Here is a 23,588-nt window from a genome sequence, read left to right as displayed (position 1 = left end):
TGTAGGCACATGAGATTGTTATTTGATGACAGAAAGGGCTTTTTTATGGAAACCCTTCTAAAGAAGTGGTGATTATGTATAGGCGTCTAATGATAGTTTTGCAGATTTTCTGAACTAACGTCTGCAGTTCTCCAACTATAATCCTTACAGCTTATATTTTGGTGGTGTGAAAAAGGATCTATTAAGAGATTTGTTCAAATAAATCAAAATCAGACAGTGGGGTGGATCTTACAAAAAGTAAACGGTTTCGATATTTTAGGGTGGAGAAGGATCAGACAAACCTTTTTTTTTTACCTGTCTACAGAAAGCTTTAGGCTGCAGCTTTTAGGGTAGCCAGATGTCCTGTTTTTCCTGGGAAATACAGGACTACCCCATGCATAACAGGACATCTGCTCACTGTAAGTGGTTTGAAAGCCATTTCATGGAGAGGGAAAACAATCAATGGTACAAACTGAAAGCCTGCTCATTCTTACAGAAGCAATTCGTGTTTGTGTTGCAGTGGAATTTTTATTTTAGTATTCTCACTTCGCTTCCAGTTTTCTTGTCACAAAGGTGGATTCCTGTGTTTTTTATTTATTTATTTATAGTGGTTGCATAATTCAAGCATCCTCATGAGACAGACTTGTTTGTCATTTATGTTTCTTGCTGAAGTTACTTAAGTCATTAACTGGTTATGCCTCCTCAGTGACCGGGTGATAAACCAGTGTGCGCTCGGCTCCAATGTATTCCTCCTCAGCTGTGATTATCAGTGAACTAATAAAATATTAATGGAGAACATTGTGTGTAATCCCAGTGGTTGTAAATAACTGGGGAGTTGCTGGAGTAAGAAGAACAGAGCAGAGGGAGAGAATGGAAGACTGTCTAATGAAAGCTTTTACTAAGCAACATGCTTTGCTTTGCTCTGTGAAGCGGGGCTTTACTGTCCGATTAAACATCTCCTGAGCTTCACCCTTCAGTTAGTACACAGTATAAACTAGATTTTAAAGTGGTTATTGATATTTTATTTGAAATGGGATTTTGCCGATAACAATAGGCCTACTATATTTTGTTTGTTTTTGTGATGGTATCTATCTTCCCCGAACCTGCATCTGAAGTGCCATTTATATGTATTTACACAGACTGGTTAGTGCAGCTCAGAGGTAGCTTGAATACATTTACGGTTACATAAATAATGCTATAAGATTTTGTTTTTGTCACTGTCATGTGACCTACGGCATCGCTCCCGTGGCCTCAGGGGATAGTAAGTGTCCATCGTAATCTCGCCGGATGTAGTAGGTCGCCCGGATACTTTTCACCCACTGTTTTATGAACACTATGAATTCGGACACACTACTTGGCTCACATACAGTTTTTTGTCTAATATGCGGTATGGAAATGGGCCTATTGGGACACAGGACTGTCTTAATGAGTGAGTCATTCATTCAAATGATTCGTTCAAATGGCTGGTTCATTCATTCATTGAATCATTCATTAAATTGATCAGACTCTAATGCTGAATGACAAAATAACCTTGTATAAGTGCATAGTGTATAAGTGCATAGTGTATTAGTGCATAGTGTATTAGAGCATAGTGTATAAGTGCATAGTGTATAAGTGCATAGTGTATAAGTTCATAGTGTATAAGTGCATAGTGTATAAGTGCATAGTGTATAAGTGCATAGTGTATTAGTGCATAGTGTATTAGAGCATAGTGTATTAGTGCATAGTGTATTAGTGCATAGTGTATAAGTGCATAGTGTATTAGTGCATAGTGTATTAGTGCATAGTGTATTAGAGCATAGTGTATTAGTGCATAGTGTATTAGTGCATAGTGTATAAGTGCATAGTGTATTAGTGCATAGTGTATTAGTGCATAGTGTATTAGAGCATAGTGTATTAGTGCATAGTGTATAAGTGCATAGTGTATTAGAGCATAGTGTATAAGTGCATAGTGTATAAGTGCATAGTGTATTAGAGCATAGTGTATAAGTGCATAGTGTATAAGTGCATAGTGTATAAGTACATAGTGTCTAAGTCAAGTCAAGTCACCTTCATTTATATAACGCTTTTTACAATATAGATTGTTTCAAAGCGGCTTTACAGTAATAATAGGAAATTACAGTAACAGAGATTGTTTTGGCTTTACAGCAGCTCTAGAATAAAGTTATTGTCCAGCTAAAGTTAGTTTTGATTGATTGATTCACTTCCGTTGCAAAGATCATTAGTTATTAACTTAGGGGCCGCTAACACGACACCATTCTAACAGAAAACCCTCAACGCGCTTAAAAATGTATAATAAAAAATTATTTATCGCTTCTGCGTAACCACGTGAACCGGAATTATCCCGACAACGTTTTATCTGTACTGAGGTAAAGGGAATGGAAGGAGGCCTTCACAGGGGAGAGACTGGTGGACACTTCAGGACTGCGTTGTTGTCGTGTCCAGGAGCAGGTCCTTCATCAGATCTGGATACGGCCTGGATCCGGCGGACTGCAGTAAACCTCGGGATAAACAGAGAGACGAATATTAGCATAGTGCTAATTATAGCACTTATATAATATTATAAGTGCATAGTGTATAAATGCATAGTGTATACATGTATAGTGTATAAGTACATAGGGACCTATCTTACACCTGGCGCAATGCAGCGCCAAGCGCGATGCAAGTGTTTTTTTGCTAATTTCAGTCCAACGCAGTTTTCATTTTAATGTCCTGCGCCACGCTGTTTAAATAGCAGATGCATTTGTGCCCATTTGTGCGCCCATGGGCTGCTGGTCTGAAAACGAGGTGTGTTCAGGCACATTGTTGGTGCTTTGCTATTTTGAGGAACTGAAATAGACTGAGCCATTGACCAACTGAAACCTGGTCTAAAGCGCGTTAGTAATGTACGCCTATGCAGGTCCACAACGCGGGTACACTCTGCTTATTACACACAGGGACGCACAGCAGCACACAAACATGCCAAATATTAAAATTAAAAGGATTACAATGTAAAAGATTATTATTGTGTACATAAAGATATGGTGGAATCCGGCTTGTCCTGTAGATGGTCTGCTTTTCATTACTGCACTTTTACCTCGCGCATGAGCAGATCCGTTTGCGCTCTGGAGACGGCTTCGGTCTTTCCTCTATCAAATTCTGTCATGGCGCGAGCGCAACTGGTATTTAAAGGGAATGGGAGATGAGACTCTGATTGGTTTAATGCACGTAAATCCCAAAACACTCCCATTACTCATTAAGAGCATAGAGACAACCCTTTTAGACCATGCGCCGGAAGCGCCAACCATTTTTCCCATTGTTAAACATTGTTAGCAAAAGTGGATTTGAACACGCTCTAAGTGAACTTGTGCCCTGCACTTTAGACCATGCGCTTAGATCGTTAAAATAGGGCCCATAGTGTATAAGTGCATAATGTATAAGGGCATAGTGTATAAGTGCATAGTGTATAAGTTCATAGTGTATAAGTGCATAGTGTATAAGTTCATAGTGTATAAGTGCAGTGTATAAGTGCATAGTGTATAAGTGCGTAGTGTATAAGTGCATAGTGTATAAGTTCATAGTGTATAAGTGCAGTGTATAAGTGCATAGTTTAACATAGTGTATAAGTGTATAAGTGCATAGTGTATAGTGTACTGTATAAGTGCATAGTGTATAAGTACGTAGTTTAACATAGTGTATAAGTATGTAGTGTATAAGTTCATAGTGTATTAGTACATCATGTATAAGTACATACATAGTGGGCATTTGGGACACAACTATTGTTCATTGAACTGTTTTATAAAATCAATATAACATTCACAATCCTGCTGATATTTGGGGAAAACATCACTCTTGCTCGTGTGATATTGCTGAACTATATAATTTGGTATAAATATAAGACACACCTCATAGATGAAACAATAGCTGTGTATATCTTAAATATCATTGCATTCTAACAGCATTAAAAAGGCCTCGTCATGCAGTGAAAGCATGTGCACTCTCAAGGTGTGGTTATGTTTGGATTTTGCAAAGCAAGTGACATACGCTATGTCAGCTCGCACATCATTAAAAAAATGATTACGATATCATCTTACACGATCCATATAGCACACCACTACTCACACCATTGGTTGACCTGTCAGAGTAATACTTTAATAATGTCAAATAAATGCTCTAAATCAAACTTCTGTCCCACTGAGCTGCCGATGTCTTCTGACCGTCAGTGTTCTTCTTCAGCAGAATCACACGTGGAGCGATGATGAGATGTGTGTGTTCACAGTTCGAGAGATCAGCAGAGCTCTCACCTTCCTCTGAGATTCCCTCTCGTGCTCTCGGTATGTTTCCGCGTGAGAGCTGCGGATCATTTTCTGCGGAAACACACCCACAATAGTTCACACATCTGTGTCAAATTTGTCAGTAATAAGAAGGATGTTTCTTAAAAGTTACCAGATAGATAATTAAGAATATGCGCTGATATGTATTTATAAGTATACAGCTGTGTACGCTATGTAGCATATATTTGATATATACAGTTTTCATAATTTATTTTCCTCCCTTCTGTTAATATTGTTTTTGCTTTCATTGTTAATCTTGTAAATCAAAATAATTAAAAATAAAAGTATATATAAAAAAAGTTACCAGATAATAGTAATAAGATTGAAAGTTTGGCTGCTTAAGTAAAGTAGCAGCACAGCTCTCTTCAACCAGACATGATTTGAAGAATCATTCATGCACTGATAAACACTGAAGTTTCATATGTTAGATGTTTGTTCAAAACGCATCTCATACACATATGTTCATACAGAGCTCTTAAAGGGATAGTTCATCATTCACTCATCATTCACTCACCCTCATTCCATCCCGATGTGTTTATCTCAAGAAAGAAAGTCATATACATCAGGGATGGCATGAGGGTGATCTCGTTTTTTGGGTGAACGATCTCTTTAACTGACATTAGCGATGTTTCAGTGTAATTTCTCTGAGAACAAAGGTCCATGGTCCATTGTAGTGATGGGAAGTCTGATTCTTTTCCGCGAACTGGTTCTTTCGGACAGTTCGTTTCAATAAACTGGTTCAAAAAACGATTCACCAGTTTGTTTACGCAATCACACAATGATGTTACATATACACAATTTTATTACTAAAGCACCCAATAATCAATCAATCAATCAATCAACATTTATTTGTATAGCGCTTTACAACAAAGGGCAAAGGGCTTTCAAAGGGCTTCACATCATAGAATAAAATAAAACAACATATCATACAATAAATACATATAACAGTAAAATCAAAAAAGAAAAGAAAAAGTTGAAAAGAAACAGTAAAAGGGAAATTGTCACACCACTACTGTGTATTAAAAGCCATTCTAAACAGGTGGATTTTGAGTTTAGACCTAAAAAGAGTTTCATCTGCAATTGTACGAATATCAGGGGGTAACTTGTTCCAGAGTCTCGGGGCAGCAACTGCAAACGCATGATCACCCCATCGCTTATACTTCGACCTTGGGACTTCTAAAACCAGTTGATTTGAAGACCGTAACGACCGGCTGTGCTCACGCAGGGTTAAAATCTCATTTAAGTACTCCGGGGCCAGGCCATTTAGGGCCTTAAAAACGAACAACAAAATCTTAAAATCTATTCTAAACTGCACTGGAAGCCAATGTAAAGTGTAGAGGATGGGAGTGATGTGTGCGTGCCTGTATTTGTTAAAAACCGAGCAGCAGCATTTTGCACAAGTTGAAGTCGTGAAATGGAGCTTTGATTTAAACCAACATAAAGAGCATTACAATAATCCAACCTCGAACTAATAAAAGCATGAATCGCCTTTTCTAGATCATGCCTGTTAAGAAAAGGGTTAACTTTAGCTAGAAGACGAAGCTGGAAAAAACTCATTTTGACAACATATACAATAATAATGACATGTAACGCTGATGTTTTACATGTCTAACGCACATATAGTGAATAAACTAGTTTTGATTAACATAATCAAACTTTTACATAAACCATGAGAAACCACACACAAAAAAACCTTTATATTCCCCCCTCATTCAAGTCAGGAGCTCATTGGTTCTTCGTGGACACGGTCGAGTCTGAACTTTTACCTCAGTTCAGTGAACCGGTGACTCGAGAACCGTTGAGACATTAACCGACTCTTGACTCGAGATGAGTCTGTTCTGCTGTTAACTCGAGAACTCCTACCATTGGGTCACTGTTATATTTACAATATTATTTGTTACACTTTATGCTTTTCAGCAAAAGACCTCAGAAACATACATACATTATATAACCCTCGTACACAGTTCTCAGCATGTCAGATATTCCCGAGAGACTGTTCTCAGTTCAGTGTACTGTTGGATTAACTGGAGTGCTGAATGAGTCGGCAGAACCGGCATCATAAGATCATAAACTCCGGATATTGGCTCATTTTGAGATGGAGTGACTGTTAGACACGTCTGGAAGTGAGTTTGATTGAGTAACTGTGCTGACTTGAGCCATCAGTCCGATTTGGTGAACTGATTCAGCCAGTTCACTAAAAACAACTGGTTCAAAAGAATAATTCATTCATGAACTGGACATCACTACATTCACAGAAGTCACTTTCAAACCAAGCAGATTTCTGTCGGTCGGTGCGATGAACTCACACGAGCAACTTAAACATGGGAACTTTCTCGTCCTTATGCAAAACTCCCAATCAAAGAAGATCACTGAGAAAGAGTAAATGCGACCACACCTTTAGTAACAATTTGAGATGAGATGATGTTCTGGGAAATTCAATGGTCGTTTATGATCTTTGGTCCATTGTTGACAATCCAATGCTGGAATCTGGACGTTCAGAACCGAAAGGTTGGCTTTATAAACACGGCTAGGCTGAAGGGTTACCGTATGTCATGTTGTTACAGGTGTAAGTATACAGGAGCCCCTCTGGAGTGTGTGTGTGAGTTCTGCGAGGCGCTGACAGTCGCTCTCGGATGGGTAACACACACCCCACTGGGAGGCTGAGACTGGCCTCACACACACACAGCTTATGTAAGGCCTCCACTGGACTGGCTTATGCAACCGAGCGCTTGGAGATCGAAGCTGCACACAATCGCAGCGATGAACTTTATTGAGGTGATAAGAGAAACTGATCCCAGGTCAGGCCTTGCCACAGGGTGTTACATATCGCTGAGTGTGTGTGTGTGTGTGCGTGTGACCCTTCTGAACTTCATCAATGAAGGGCATCAGATGATGCATGGGGTGAGACTGCACTGCAAAAAAAAATATTTTCTTCCTCAATATTTTTGTCTTGTTTTCCAGTACAAATATCTTAACATTTTTAAATCAAGATACATTTACTTGAGAAGCAAAATGACTTAAGATTAGCTCTTGTTTTCTGAAAAAATCTTCAAAATAAAGTGAGTTTTTGCTAAAGACAAGAACAAATACAGCATCTGCCAATGTGGTGTCGTTTTCCCTTTGTGTTAAGTTTATTTTTCTGACTCCACTGGCAGTTTTGTTTCTTGTTTTTTTTGTTTTTTTTTCAGAAAACAAGAGCTAATATCTTAAGTAATTTTGCTTCTCAAGTAAATGTACCTTGATTTAAAAAAGTTTAGATATTTGTACTGGAAAACAAAACAAAATTGCATTTTAGAGTGGCTGCTTTCCACAATAACCAATTTTCAACTCGTTTTTCTGACGAAAATGCAAGAGTTTTTGCATGTGTTGTGAATGGCTGCTAGGTTTGTCAACAAACCGTATAATTTGAGGTAACATTTGTCACAAACGTGCGAAATGAGTTATGTTTTATGCTTAGGGTTAAGGAATGCACTATATGATTTTTGCCCAGATTTTTTACCGAGTCGATGCTAGTTCTTTAAAGTCAGAGCTAGTCTACAGATTTTCGGCAGATTTCACAGAAAATCGCGTAGTGTATATGATAGACACAGACATTAGACTGTGATTCCATCCATTCGGAGGGTCTCAAACATGATGGATATTTTGAGCCGATTTGAGAACATTTTCATTTATCACACGTCTTCTAGCAATGAGTTCAGAATGACTTGAAAGTACGTTAGCTTGTGATCCTCAGCCGTTTAGTTCTTCCTCTGTAACCAGTCGGCAAGTGAATGATGCCTAGTGTATTCCAGCCTGATATGTAACCCTGTGGGCCCTATCTTGCGCCCAGCGCAATTGACTTTGTACACCGACGCATGTATCATTCCTATTTTGCACCCGACGCACAACGGACTTTTCCCTCCACAGACGCACGTCGGTAAATTAGGGAATGAACTTGCGCTCCCGGGGGCGGTTCAGCGAAAAGAGGAGGTGTGTTCCGGCGCAAACGTTCCCTGGTGCTATTTTGCAGTTTCAGAAAACAATTCCGCCACAGACCAGGAGAAACCTAGTCTAAAGTCAGTGGCGCGTTATTCAGACGCTATTTTAAGGGCGCATGCTTGGCCATAATGTAACGTGAGCACAACGCACACACACTTTGATTCTCTCATCTACACAGAAGCAGCAGTTCTCATTTTTGCAAATCATACATTATTACAAGGAAAAATATTCCACATGAGGGAAATCATTGTTGTGTCCATGAAGATGTGAAAAAATAGGCATAAATCTAGCTTACACATTTACCCAAATTATTATACGCCTGTTTAAGCGAAGCTAATTTGGGTGTGTTTCTCCATCCCCATACAATGTCACTTCTCTGTGTTTTACGGCCCTGACGAGAACGTCGGTCTCCTCGGCTGTGAACCGCTCCTGGCGTGCGTCTGGCAAATCCGCCGTTATAATAGCAATCCGCCATGGAACAAGCGCGCCTGCTCTTAAAGGGAATGTGAGATGACGCTCTGATTGGTTTATTTCACGTTACGCCCAAACCACACCTATGAGTAATGAAGCTTCTTCAGACCAACACATTTTAGATTTGCGTCGGGCGCAAGAGTCATTTATCCCGCCGGTATAATAGCAACAGCGCCCGAGATCCGCCCACAAAGTTACTTGCGTTTCAGATCGTTAAAATATGGCCCTGTAACTTTAAGTATGAGAATTGGCAACAGTGAACAGATAATAAGAAACCGATTTAAAATAATTAATATCTTCGATCAAAAATGAGCACATTGGAAATGAATGGGAGGCAAATTTCATCTAGTGGAAACGTTCGGTATACTGTTGCCAAACAAAATCTTACTGAAAACAATTTTTTTGAGATATCAATCTCAAATTTGGAACACAGCTGGATTAGATGTATGGCTTTGATTTGCTCACAGTTTTAGAGTAAAACGTGTTTTGGAAAATATAATTTTCATATAAAAATTTTAAATTTTATTTTTGTGCATTTTTCATAAGTTAGAAACTTTTGTTTCATGGTCACTTTTTTTAAAATACTTTTTTCACTTCACTTTGTCTTTAAGAAGAGACCAAACTTCAGTCTGTGCTCCAAAGCATTCAAGATTTATGACAGTTTAAGTTGGAAATTACATTTGCAGGTCCATTCTCAAAAAGTTAATAAATTGGTTATAACTAATGCATAAATATAATTTAGCTCCATAAAAATACAAAATATAAAATAAAAAACATTATCGAACAAAATATAGTGCACTCCTTGAAATAAAAAAAAAAAAAATCTGTCATTTTTGACTGACACGCAACAGTCCCAGAGGGTTAAACTGGGTTGGTTTAAGATCTGTAAAAACCTGTCCTATCAAAGTTTTGCACACAGAAACACACGGAGATGCTTGGATGATATGAAGTGAACTTTATAATGGTATTTAATTACTTCGAGGTCTGACAGGAAGAAACCTAAGAAAGCAGTGTGAAACAGAAGTGTGTGCTCAGCTCTCATGACCCAGCCGTGAGTCAGGCTGTGAGGAGCTGTGTAACTGGAGCTCTCCATGTGCGGTGTGTGTAAACACAGGTGTGTATCCCCGCGCGCAACAACAGCAGGGGAGCGTGTACACAACACACACATTGTCTCTTTTGTCCAGTGCTGGGAAATCATTTTTAACAAGAATGACTGGTCAACAGAAAACTGATGCCTTGTTTTTCAGTGGTCGCCTCACTCGCTCCTCTGATCAATTTGCTCTAGTACCGAGAGGACAGTTTTATGGCTGAAAAGTTGTTTATATGGCTCGGGAGACTTGATGAAGTTCTCCGTTATGTTGCATTGAAGTATCAATCATTCGGTCTTGAAAAAAAAAAAAATAGAATTTTTGGAGACTTTACACGACGTCTCTGTTTTCTCTCTTTGCTGTGTCGTTTCAACGGTTTTGTCGTTTTCATTCATTGATGCATGCATTGATACAGCACCAAATGGCAATTTATATTTACTAGTGCTGGCCAACGATTAATCGCATCCAAAATAAAAGTTTGTGTGCATATAATATATGTGTGTGTACTGTGTTTAATTATTTTGTATATAAATACACACATATGCATGTATATATTTAAGAAATATGTGCATGTATATACTGTATATATATATATATTATAATACATAATTTATATTATATATAAATATCACATTTTCTTAAATATATACATGCATATGTGTGTATTTATATATATACAAAATAAATATACACAGTACACACACATATATGACCCTGGAAAACCACTCATAAGTCGCACGGGTATATTTGTGGCAGTAGCCAACAATACATTGTATGGGTCAAAATTAGTGATTTTTATTTTAATGACAAAAATGTAAAAAATCATTAGGATATTATATCATGTTCCATGAAGATATTTAGTAAATTTCCTACTGAAATTCATCACATTTATTTTTGTGAGTGGATGCAGCAACATGGAGGACTTCATTTGAACAACTTTAAAGGAGATTTTCTCAGTATTTCCATTTTTTTGCACCCTCAGATTCCAGATATTCAAATAGTTGTATCTCAGCCAAATACTGTCATATCCTAACAAACCATACATCAATTAAAACAAAATTGAGTCTTATGACTGGTTCCCTTTCAAGGGAACTCGCGTTGCGTCGAGTTTGACGCTATGGGAACGCTTTGCGTGATGACGTCTTGAAGCACATGTAAAATCAGTCCAATGGTGTGGCGGAACGTCAGAGGCGGGTGACGTCACGTACCAGGAAGCTATAAAAGCCGGCCCGAAACAGAAAACGAAAGCTTTCTGAGTCTTCAGTTGCGCTCTGTGTGAAATCTGTCTGTATATTTGGTGTTGTCTGTCTATATCATATATATATATATTCAGTATGGCGAGCGAGCAGCAGTTTAGAGTGTGTGTCCATCCCTGCCCGCGTTATTTAACGGGAGGTGACACACACACTCTTTGTGTTGTTTGTTTGGGAGAGGAGCATGCCCAGTCAGCACTCGAGGGTGGTGACTGTGTGCATTGCTGTGCGCTTCCATTGCGTACGCTCCGATCCCGCTTGGCTCGGTTCAATCCCGACCACGCTCCCCAGGGCTCGGGTCCCGCCGCTGCCGAGGCACGGCGTCGATCTCAGACCTGGGGTTCACAGATGGATTTATCAGTGGATGTTGAGACGGGCTCTGCCTTATCTCAGCATCCGTCTGATAGATCCAGTGCCTCTTATCAGGGTGTGGAAGCACGCGCTGCGGTTTCTTCCCCCCCGATAGAGGTACCAGTACTGCAACTATCCAGCTCTGAGGAGTTGGATGTTGTGAGTATTGAAGCTGAGTCTGAGGATTCGCCACCTCAGTCTCATGCGTTTGAGGAACTGCTCGATGTCATTACTAGAGCTGTTGACAGACTGTCTATTGAGTGGCCAGAAGATAGGCAGGACGTTCGTTCGAAAAGTAAGCTCGACGAACGCTTCCTGCCATCTCGTGCGCAGCCCCAGCGCAGGAGCCTGCCGTTTTTCCCCGATCTCCACACCGAGGTGTCGAGATCGTGGGCGAAACCAGTGTCATATCGAGTGTATACTGCACAAACATCACACTATTCATCCATTCACAATTATAAAGAGCATGGTTATGGGGAGATGCCGAAGGTGGAAGAGACGCTCGCGAGCTATCTCTCTCCAGCAACGGCATCTTCTCTGAAGGCTCCTGCACTTCCTTCCAAGCCAGTAAAAGTTACTTCTTCCCTGGTTCATAAAGCTTATGCCGCCGCCGGTCAAGCTGCAGCGTGTTTACATACAATGTCCATAATGCAGGCTTACCAGGCTGAGTTATTGGGTGATTATGAGGAGGGCGGGGGTATTAGTGCTGATACGGTGTCTGAACTGCGTAGAGCCACGGATTTGTCTCTCAGGGCCACCAAGGAGACGGCTAAATCCATCGGCCGCTCTATGGCAGCCCTGGTGGCCACTGAGAGGCATCTGTGGCTCAACTTAAGTGACATAAAGGACAAAGAAAAACATGTTCTTTTAGATGCACCAGTATCCACGCAAGGGTTATTTGGAGACGCAGTTAATAGTGCTGTAGCGAAGTCACAAGAAGCTTCAAAACAGGCAGCTGCACTTCAGAAACTTCTCCCCCGCCGTTCTTTCTATGAGGCTGCTGAGCGGGAGCAGCCTCACTCCTCTAAAAAGAGCGCTGAGCACCGCGCCACTCAGAAACAGAGCGTTTCCTCCCGTGCTCCCCCACAAAAATCTCGGGGACACGGAGGGCGCTCTCAAACCCAGCAGTCTTCGAGGGGTAAAACGGATCTGCGGACCGTTATTACCGCCAAGAAGGCTGCTGGGAAAAAGTCCTGATGTCTGAGGGCTCAGGACAAATGAGGGTAGTCCCCCCGAAGCAGAGCGGTTAACACCTCTTTCACGGTGCCCGTCTCTCTTCGGTGCCCTCAGGGGACCGTTCTGCCAACCCTGCCGCCTCCGGTGTTACAGGGCGCAGCGGTCTCCGGCGAGCACATATCTCAAGGTCCACCCGGAAACGTAGTGGCCTCGGGATGCCCGCCCCCTCTGAGGAGGGTGCTAGAGCAGTCTGTTTGGTCGTTCCCTGCCGGTGCGCCGTTACAGGGCGACGAACCGACTGCTCAACAGCAGGAGAAAAATACGGTGCCGTCTCTCTTCGGTGCCCTCAGGGGACCGTTCTGCCAACCCTGCCGCCTCCGGTGTTACAGGGCGCAGCGGTCTCCGGCGAGCACATATCTCAAGGTCCACCCGGAAACGTAGTGGCCTCGGGATGCCCGCCCCCTCTGAGGAGGGTGCTAGAGCAGTCTGTTTGGTCGTTCCCTGCCGGTGCGCCGTTACAGGGCGACGAACCGACTACTCAACAGCAACAAAATCCAGAAACCAGTCTCGAGAGACTGGTACCTCTAGTAGAATCTTTGACAGCGTGGAAGCTACTGTCAAATGTTTCTCGTTGGGTCCTGCAGACCGTGGAAAAAGGGTATTAGATACAATTCTAGTAACGCCCACCGCGGTTTATGGGGGTCCTGCCCACAATGGTGGGCCCCGAGCAGGTTCTGGTTATGGAACAGGAAGTAAACACTCTGTTAGAGAAAGGGGCCATAGAATATGTACCTCCCTCCAACAGGGAACCGGGTTTTACAGCCGGTACTTCATAGTTCCGAAGTAGGACGGGGGATTGCGTCCCATTTTAGGTCTTCGAGTTGTCATGCAGCTCAAGTTCAAAATGTTAACATTGAGACAATCGTGCCACAGATTAGTCCGAGGACTGGTTTGTCACGATAGACCTCAAGGACGCATATTTCCATCCGTCCGTGTCATTGGAAGTTCCTGAGGTTTGCTTTCGGGGGCAAAGCATACCAATATCGAGTTCTTCCATTCGGCCTGGCTTTATCACCCCGCACTTTCACCAAATGCGTGGATGCAGCTCTGGCGCCTCTGCGCCTCCGGGGTATTCGCATCACGAACTACATCGACGATTGGTTGATTTTAGCTCAGTCGCATTAGATGGCGGTTCAACATCGAGATGTTGTTCTCGCCCATATGAAAGAGTTGGGGTTACGGCTGAACGCCAAGAAGAGTGTGCTTCTCTATTTTAGAGGACCACTTTTTTAGGCGTGGTTTGGGATTCAGTGTCGATGCAGGCACGCCTGTCATCGCCACGCTTCGATCCTGGCAGCTGTGAGAAGTGTAAAGCTAGGCCAGCTACTCACTGTCAAACAGTTCCAGAGACTGTTGGGTCTCATGGCAGCAGCTTCCAACGGGATACCTTTTGGACTGCTGCACATGAGGCCCCTGCAGTGGTGGCTCAGGACCAGAGGGTTTTTCCCCGAGGGGCAACCCATTTCGCACAATCAAGGTCACGCGGTGATGCCTACGTGCCTTGGTTATGTGGAAGAAACCTTGGTTCCTGTCCCAGGGCCCAGTGCTGGGAGCTCCTTGTCGTCGCAAACTGCTAACGACGGATGCTTCCCTCACGGGTTGGGGAGCGATCCTGAGGGTCGCTCATCTCAAGGTCTGTGGGAAGACCATCATCGTTCCTGGCATTCTATAGCCTAGAGATGTTAGCTGTCTTCCGGGCTCTGAGGAGCTTTATCACAGGTCTCAGGGGACACCATGTGTAGTACATACGGACAACACGTCGGTAGTCGCCTATATCAAGGGGGTTTGCGCTGGCACGCCATATCCTCTTGTGGTCCCAGGGGAAGTTGCTGTCACTCAAGGCAGCCTACATCCCCGGGGTCCAGAATATAGGAGCAGACACTCTGTCGAGACAGGGGCCGAGGCCCGGGGAATGGTGGCTCCACCCCCGAGGTGGTGGAGCTGATATGGAAATTATAAGTGGATCTGTTTGCGTCTCGAGAGACGTCTCACTGTCCACTTTGGTTCTCCCTCACGCATCCAGCTCCTCTGGGACTGGATGCTATGGTACAGACGTGGCCGAGGCTACGTCTGTACGCCTTTCCCCCAGTTGCTCTGCTCCCGGGAGTTCTGGAAAGAGTTCGCAGGGACCGGGTTTGCCTGCTTCTTATAGCCCCGCGTTGGCCGGGCAGAGTATGGTTTCCCGATCTTGTGTCCCTCCTCGACGGGCCTCCTCTGGAGCTACCCGTCAGGAGGGACCTTCTGTCCCAAGCAGGGGGCTCGATTTTTCACCCCCGACCAGAACTGTGGAACCTGTGGGCTTGGCCTCTGAGGGGGCCCAGCTCATAGAGTCAGGTCTCTCAACTGAGGTTGTTGAGACCATTCTACAGTCCAGAGCTCCCTCCACGAGGAAACTTTATGCCCTGAACTGGAGAGTATTCACCTCTTTGTGTAGTGACCGTCGGTTGGATCCAGTCAACTGCCCAATTGGTACAGTTCTGGAGTTCCTGCAGGACCGGTTCACTGCAGGTCTGACCCCGTCCACTTTAAAGGTTTATGTGGCGGCCGTAGTTGCTTACCACAGTCCTTTGGGTGGAATGTCTGTGGGGAAAGACCCCTTTGGTATCTCGTTTCCCTCGTGGCACTTGGAGGTCCTCCTCCCTTTCGAAATCGGACCAGGAGGCGAATAATTTGCTTTGCCCTGTTCGGGCGTTAGACGCGTATGTCCACAGAGCTGCCCTGTGGCGTAAAAGTGACATTTGCTCCCCTAACAAGGGAGGTCCAGTGTCTAAGCAAAGGATAAGCAAGTGGGTGGTTGAGACTATCTCACTTGCTTATGAGGCGGCTGGACAGCCTTCTCCTTTGGCTGTCCGGTCGCACTCTACGAGGAGTATGGCGGCCTCTAAGGCCCTTATATCAGGAGTTTCGTTACAGGACGTTTGTGATGCGGCAGGCTGGTCCTCACCGCACACTTTCGTCAGGTTCTACTCTCTGGATCTAGACTCTGCTCCAGGGTCTCATGTTTTGTCTTCCTAGTGCTGCTCACCAGATTTCACACAGGACAGACATTTGTAGCTATGGAGGCGTTGGTATAGACGTTCCCATAGCGTCAAACTCGACGCAACGCGAGTTCCCTTGAAAGGGAACGCCTCGGTTACGTCTGTAACCTCGGTTCCCTGAAGAGGGAACGAGCGTTGCGTCACCTTGCCATATCTCCTTCATGCCTGTCAACACGACTTCAGACTTTACGAAGCTTTCGTTTTCTGTTTCGGGCCGGCTTTTATAGCTTCCTGGTACGTGACGTCACCCGCCTCTGACGTTCCGCCACACCATTGGACTGATTTTACATGTGCTTCAAGACGTCATCACGCAAAGCGTTCCCATAGCGTCAAACTCGACGCAACGCTCGTTCCCTCTTCAGGGAACCGAGGTTACAGACGTAACCGAGGCGTTTTGTGGTCCAGGGTCACATATATTATGTAAACACAAACTTTTATTTTGGATGCGATTAAATGTTGCCCTAATATTAACCCATATTGGAAAGCTTGTGAAGGGGAAAACCTGTCAATTAATCTTTAGTTATGATTGAGGCACTTTGGCCCCATAAACAAAGCAGATTAAATGATACAGCTTGAATAACAGGATATATAACAGAATAACAATGAAAAAAAAACATGTCCTGTTAAATTCACATTGAGAACTCATTTTTTGGCAATATTTGATTAGCCATTCTGACAGTTGCATTACTGCCTACATAGCGAAAGCATGTTTTGCTTGTTTCGTTGTTTCATTGTGCCAGGATTATATAACTGCATCCCTTTGCTTTAGCCTGGTTAGGAAATCAACCTCTGCGGTCATTCACATCAACTGACATGATCTCCCAATTCTCTGTTGTATAATTTCGTTGTGTGTGTTGTTGTGTAACACTGTGTTCTGTACATTAGCATGTGAATTGTGTCAGACTGCGCCATGAGCAGAGCACTGTGTTGGCGGGGAAGGGGGATTCCTCTCGGATGCTATTTTTATCCTGCTGCATTGTCAGTCGCACTGGAAAACTGCAGCAGGACTCCGGATCAATCCTCGACGTCACTGTTGCTACCTCCAGGAGGGAAGAGATTCGTACCCACACTTCCCAGACCAATCCTGGCGCAGTGACCCGCTGGTCCTCATCCACCTTGGCTTCCCGTAACGATCTTACGTCGTGCCCGTGACCCGTCGGCAGATCTCGAGCCCCTCCCGGGATGACCTTACTATCAATAGCTCTCTCTCCACAGGACTCGAGCTGAAGCTAAATATAGACAGGAGAGCTGATGAATTATTCATGAGCGTTCACTAGAGCAGAGCCCAGCTCGAGATAGAGAAAGCGAGATAAAGACAGCTGGCTGTTTAGTTTTGAGGCGAGGGCTCGGTGTTAAAATAACAGGACTCCCACTCGCAGATGCTCCACGAAACCAGATTTCTGCGGCAATCTTCGATTGTCAGCGCTCCATTCTGATGAGACAACAGCTTTCACAATAGCAGATCTGTGTGTGACTGAATGACAGGTCGCCAGAATGTATATTATGACATTATTTCTTCACACTTTTCTATACAACAACAGTTCATATAGGAAAAGGTTCTACATGGGTTCTGTCAGAGATAACCTTTTAAGGGTTCCCATCGTGAGGTCATTTTATGGATTCAGTTTTAATTCATTTTGTTTTAGTTCTATTTTAAACACTGTAATTATGTAAAATTTATAGTTATTACTACGGTAACTACATGTAACGTGTAACAAGGACACTGTAAAAAAGTGTTACACAATATTTTCTCTTTAACTATTACACTGAAAAAAATGTGGTATAGAAACAATTTTCACTCAGAAATTGCTAGTAAATTTCACGATTAATTACAAAGAAACAGCAAGTAACACACTGAATTAAACATGACATTTTAAAGTAGAAAGACTGAAACAGTATTTTCTGGTAAAGCATACTCCAATAATATTTGTTTTTTATTTTAATGCTGTCAAATTGATTAATCACATCTAACATAAAAGTTGGTGTTTACATATATATATATATATATATATATATATATATATATATATGTGTATGTGTGCGTGTGTGCACAAATATATACACACATATATTACATAAACTTTTATGTTAGATGCGATTTATCGATTTGACAGCACTGTTTTATTCAGTGTACATGATATAATCATTGTGAAATTAGAACAAAATAGAGCTTTCTTGCCTTCATGAATGCCTTTGAGAACAGAAAACAGAACAAAAATCATTATTACTGTATTAATTCACAGTTCTCAGCTTAATTGTGTAACAAACCGTTCCTTCTGTACTGTATCTATCTGCTAGTCTCACATCTCCGCATATCACTCCGCATATGCTCTTCTTCTTGCTTGCATAATATAATTATTCCAACTCAAACTAATATGTATTATTTCTTAAGCAGTTTAACATCAGATCTTAACATCAGATAACTGTCCATTACCCGCTACATAATCTTATTGTTTAAACTGAATTAATGATGTCTTATATCTCACAGTGCATTTTGAGACTGCATCTTAAAAACTGCAGTGCCTTGTGAAGACAAAAAAAAAAATCGATATGAGATTACTATAAATTGATGCCTATTGCATGGATGTCACGTATTGTACTAGGGAATAGTTCCTCCTTCCAGAAAACACCCAAGACTTCAGTTTCTATTTAAAGAATCAGCCATTTATAGCCCAAATCACCTCAGCACGACTCACGACTCGCGCTCACACACACGCACACACACCGGATCATTACCCTCTCCAGAGCATTCGATGGCCGCTGGAGTTGCTAGGCAACAGCAGCCAGTCAATAATAGCTAGATGTGTGGCACTGTAGGGGAGCCTCTCTGAAATATTAATCGCGGTTCCTTAGAAAACCTCTTTACAGTAAAACCTACAAAGCAAAGGCTCAAACAGCCGTCCAGTTACATAGTGATCAAATGTCGTCCCCGATTGTTTGACTTTATTTGTTCCTTCATGGCAGACACAAAATGTTCAGTACAATTCACAGAGTGCATGTTCCCTCCGTGCTGAATGAACATTGTGCAATAAAGCGCTTGTTTGCACATGTGTCCGCTCTTCATTAGTGTTTATGTGAGCGTATAGCTGGCCTGTGCACATCTCAAAGAGCTTTACTAGTGGTGTGTTGTAATGGAGTTTGCCGGTTTGCACCAGTTTCCCCATCAGCGCTGCAGGATTATTGACTGTGTGTTTCTGGCCTGCTAAATTAAGCTCTGCTTCACAGCCAGGCGACGGCCCAATGCTTGGGATGCTTCATAACTATAGATATCATAAGTGACTGTGCATATGACGCTAGAACCGGATGTGACATCGTCTTTACAACTCCAAAAAAGCCCAGATCCTGGAATTACACGCTGTCTCCGCACAGATCTGACATCCAACAGTGAGAGCGCTATATTTACATTTGAATACACTTGCTAATTAAGTCATCAGAGGCACAATACCAGACACAGCCAATTAAGAGCGCCCACATTCCTGTGCATCAGATCTGCGTACTCCAGATCTTCAGTACGAAGCTTTCCAAATCTTTTGTCCTGTTTCAATGTCCTCTTTTTATGTTCTCAATATACACTGCTGGTTTTATTGTGAATGGTTCATCAGTACACATTATTTCAAAGAGCATGTGTCAACAGAAGTGTTAAGAAAATATGGTAACACTTCATAATAATAAGCCTAACAATAGTTAATCCAATGACTAACATTAACCAAAAATGATCAATGCATTATTTAAAGAGCACCTCTTATGCTTGTTTACATGTTGATCTTTCTTTAGTGTGTAATGTTGCTGTTTGATCATGAAAAAGCTCCAGTTCTTCTCTATAGAGCTCCGGACGTCACGTGACCTATTCTGTTTACACCGCCATTTTGGCAGTAAAGAGGCCGTACGAGACGAGCGTGAACGGATGACGGCAGCATGAGTTTGAAGGCAACAGAGTTCACTGCGCACTTTAATTAAAAAGATATAGACCTATAGCTAAACTTAATAGATTAAACATAACAGATCCCTATAGGGGAGAGTGGGGTAAAGTGAGACATTTTTTACATTTGTTCCCCTCTAAGCGAGCTAAAATGATATATCAGTCAAATTTACACATTTCCCATTAATTCAGGATGTTTCCTAGCAATGGAAATTATTAGAATGTATTCAGGACGAAAGGCAGTGAAAATATGATTGTTTTTAAAAAAGTGGTCTTGTGTCTCACTTTACCCCAGCTTAGGGGTAAACTGAGACAGACCAGAGAAATCAAGGGGATAAAGTGAACCAGCTGGGGGTAAACTGATCCACTTACTTTTTCCACTCTGAAACTTCCATAACAACACATGTTGTAACAGTAAGAATCTTGACAGCTAGCTTGACAACCACACATTCCAGAACTAATGTCGGACTAGTAACAGAATCATGGAGATTGGTCAATTAAGCACATTTTTTTGATGACCCACCGGTGCGCATCCAAGTGAAGGTGCAACGCCCTTGGCGTGCTAAGGGTGAATGGCACACAGGTGGAAATTCCTCCTAAAAAAAAAATGAACTATGTCCAAATTATTGTGATACATTTGGATAACTCAATGCAGTCAGACCTCCCCTGGCCAGCCCAGGGAGGGTGGCCCGTCCTGAGCCAGATTCGGATTTGTCCGCCACCACTGGAGCTCCGTCTGGAGCAAAGTCGGTCCTAAAACGGACCTTTAGGTCTTTGTGGAGGAGGGACAATGCTCCGCTCGGACAAGGAACATGGACCAGAGAACCGTGGTGGTCAGACCGGGTGGGGAAACAGCCTGACCCAGCCCAGAGAAAGTTCACTTTGTGCGGGCGAGACTTCCAGTAAATAGGGTCTGGTTTGGACACCCAGTCCCTCGGTGCCAGGGCGTGCACACCGGTGAACGTGCACCGTCCTGGGTGAGCTAGGGGTGAAAGACACACTGGAGGATATTCCTCCTTGTAAAAATGTCCAAAAATATCTTGTATTTGAAGAAGAGCTCCATGCTCGCAGACCTCCCGGACCTCTCGGAAGACTCAGATGGCCCGTCTGAAACGGATGTCCGCAAAGGTGGCCGCGGGCGCGTCGGGAGGCTTGGATTAGTTGGGGCCCCCCTGGCACATCTTAAGAGCCGAACTTTGCCCTGCGCCTCCCCCCGCTTTGAAAGCACCCTTCCCGGTTACGGCCTCGATCCAGATGCCTCCCGCCCCTGCCCCCGGCGGATGGTTCCTCATGCGCCCTATGAGTGGCCGTGTCGTCTCGAGCCTAGGCCCGAGTGGAGCAAGACCCGTGTGTAGGGAGCCTGCGCATCGCGGTTCACCGTCCGGGGCTTCTCGGTTGATCCCAAAGGTAAAACATATGCTTGTCGAACAGTCGGTCTGGGTAAACGGCGAAGCGACTCCAGGGGCTTGAGACACCCCTGGAGAAAAAGCGGTGGAGGAAGGTCCTCCTCCGAAAATAAAATGGACAGTGTCCGTGAGGTTGCAGATGGACGAGATTCCCATGCTGACTTCACTCCCTAGCAGGCTCCCAGGGAGAGTGCGGAGCTCCTGTCGGAGCGACCTCGGTCCTAAAACGGACCTTGGGGGTTTTGTCGAGGAGGGGACAAACGCTCCATTCGGACAAGGTGAGAGGGAGAAGGTGCTCCACCTCTTTGCCTCAGTTACTGCACCCCGGGCTACTGATTTTACTTCCCCCTTCTTTTTTTTTCTTTATGAATCTTAGGAGGCTTGACTTGTCAATATTTCTCTCCCTTGCAGCTGCTCTTATAGACTTCTTTCCTTCCTTGACCTCAGCGGCTGCACTCTCCATCTCCTCGAGGGGTGTTTTGCCCCAGGTTTTCTTCCTGGTGTATTGCCTTGGCATGATGGCTTTTCTACTATGTTTATGACATTAAAAATAAAACATATGTCATGTAATATTACATTAAAATATGTTTAAGACTAAACTTAACTTGTGCCTCATGTCTCACTTTACCCCACCGCCACATTTTAGAAAAAAACGATCTCTCTTAGCAATTTAGGCTTATCTTCAGCTAGCATCACCACATGGTTTTATATGTTGGTAGTTCATCAACATGTATGATATAAGTTTTTCTGCTTGAATCAATTTGCTTTGGCACAACAGTTGATTAAGTTGACAGCAAGAAAATTTACTTTTACGTGCAAAAAAAATATTTTTGTGAAAAAAACATGCTTACTACAGCACCATGAGGTCCTCTCCTTCATGGCCAAGGGGAAATGGAAGGGGCTTGAAAACATAATGGTCATATGACCACAATTGTGTTCCGTTGCCTAGATATAGGGGGTGTCTCACATTACCCGATGTCTCACATTACCCCGTTCTCCCCTAATGCCCCCGGGGTGCTTTTTATGTGTATTAATAAAGGAACTTATAACGTTAGCTTTCCTGAACTGCAGTATCCTGTTATATAACTAACATTACTTCATTAACTTTCCCTCGTCCTATTCTGGAGACTCTTTAAAGGCCTACAAAAGCCGGGAGGGTACAAATGGACGCAATCAAACTTTGTTATCAATATTCAATTTTGGAGTATACCAGCTTAAACCTGCTCTGTCGTCATTGGAAAGGCAAGTCAACTGTGTTGTTATCGACGCTAGCTGATATTAACACATTATCCCACCACCGGTCACAATTGTGACTGAACATAAAACACATTTTTTTCACACACTTTCTGTAGCTCTCTTCACAACATAGACACAGGTAGGTTCTTTGAAACGGGCGTTTATTGCTGTGGGCACATCTGATCTCTCTGATACATCAACGCTTTGTTCACGCCGTGAGAACTACATTTATAAATTAACACAGTACAAATATATCAGTGCATTATACAGTATAGCTTTAACAAATGAAAATACAAACAACATCTAGCTTAATAAAGACGATGTGAAAAAAATACCTTGTTGGCCGCTTGTCGTGAAAAGAGGTTATTAAATCCTTTAAAGTCTCTTGAAAGTCCATTTGAATGTCTGCATTGACTTCAGACATCGACATTTGCAACCTTTTAATGCAATTTAACAAAGTCTCGTAGCCATCTGCTCCGCTGGAACCCAATAGTGCGTCGACTAAACGGTTGTAGCGGTAACACAAACAGAGAACATTAGTTCCGGGACAAATCGGAACGCATAAAATGAACTAAATACACTGTTGACCACGTCTTATTCAGCTGCCTATTTACCCTTTAGCTTTTAAACATGCATTACATTATTAACTTTACATTAAGTTAATTTTTATTTATTACATGAAATTATGACAGCAATTATTAACTGTGCATCATGAAAACACGAGTATTTATGCAACAACACTTACACTTTCCATAAGCATTTAAAATGCTTTTAAATGCTTTCCTCCACCTGTTCTGGAATCCAGGCGCACAGCAGCTGTCCACCATGTTGAAATAGTAATTGTTTTGAATTATTATTCGACCCGACCGCTATCAATAACGCAAAAGCCGCTCTGGCGCTCTCCTGGTTGACTGCCAAAATGGTGGAGTTTAGATTGCATGACGTCAGCCTCCGGAGCTCTATATCAGTGTCAGTGTTTCGTAACTCCCTGAAACGCCTCCATTATAGTCTTGAGTTTCTTCCGGGAACGAACACGTCACAATATTCCTCATTTAAATAATGAATACGCAGAATAAAGGGGCGGGGCCTGGTTGAGTTAGTTAGTAGTGTGTTAAACTGGGGCATTTCCCAAACACACTAGCGCTCGACCAATCACAACACACTGCTCCAGCCGACCAATCAGAGCACAGTGTGCTTTTCAGAAGGAGGGGCTTCATAGAGACAGGAACTAAACAGAGTGTCACTAGCTGCATTTCCATTGCCCTTCAAATTGTGCAAACTGAAATTGTGGATTGAAAATATGCCCAATGCAAACACGTC

The 23,588-nt window shown here is 42.9% G+C and overlaps 1 protein-coding gene and 1 long non-coding RNA gene across 2 annotated transcripts in view; one reads left to right on the top strand and one right to left on the bottom strand.

Moving 5' to 3' along the window:
* phactr3b (phosphatase and actin regulator 3b) overlaps nucleotides 1-23,588 on the top strand; it is a 102,870-nt gene that overhangs the window by 68,505 nt on the left and 10,777 nt on the right. The gene's annotated exons all lie outside the window — the stretch shown is intronic.
* Nucleotides 131-22,759, bottom strand: LOC311074726. Its single transcript, XR_014604347.1, has 3 exons — nucleotides 22,604-22,759; nucleotides 4,263-4,325; nucleotides 131-2,480 (listed from the first exon to the last, which is right to left on the bottom strand). It is a non-coding gene; the product is annotated as an uncharacterized lncRNA (long non-coding RNA).

This window comes from Abramis brama, assembly GCF_963993115.1.
Source record: "Abramis brama genome assembly, chromosome: 23".
Classification (NCBI taxonomy): domain Eukaryota; kingdom Metazoa; phylum Chordata; class Actinopteri; order Cypriniformes; family Leuciscidae; genus Abramis; species Abramis brama.
Note: the sequence above shows the minus strand (reverse complement) of the source record. Positions and strands in the feature narration are given on the sequence as shown.